A 452-nucleotide genomic window follows, 5' to 3' on the forward strand; every position below is an offset into this window, starting at 1 on the left:
TGCAAGTGATTCTCTTGCCTCAGTCTTCCAGGTACCTGGGACTACAGGTGCCTGTCACAGTGACCAGATGTTTTTAGAGACAGAGTCTTGCTCTTGCTCAGGCTCTGGTTTTGAACCTGTTAACTCAGGCAGTCCACTTGCCTCGGCGTGCCAGAATGCTAGGATTATAAGTGTGAGTCACTAGGCCTGGCAACACCTGGCTATTGTGAGAGGTGGGGGTCTCATTCTTTCTCAGGCTGGTCTCAAACCTGTGAGCTCAGGGCAATCCACTCACTTCAGCCTCCCAGAGTGCTAGGATTACAGTCATGAGTCACCTCACCCATCCCGGAAAGGAATTTTCATAACCCTGACTAGAGTGCAGCCATTTTAGAAAAACAGGGAAGAAACTAGCAATCCCCTTCCAAGATTCCTGGAGTGCCTCAAGGCCAGAATTCCTGGAAACACCCTACCTA

The sequence above is a fragment of the Otolemur garnettii genome, unplaced genomic scaffold (assembly GCF_000181295.1).
Source record: "Otolemur garnettii isolate 467f Iridium unplaced genomic scaffold, OtoGar3 scaffold00087, whole genome shotgun sequence".
In the NCBI taxonomy this organism is placed as follows: Eukaryota; Metazoa; Chordata; class Mammalia; order Primates; family Galagidae; genus Otolemur; species Otolemur garnettii.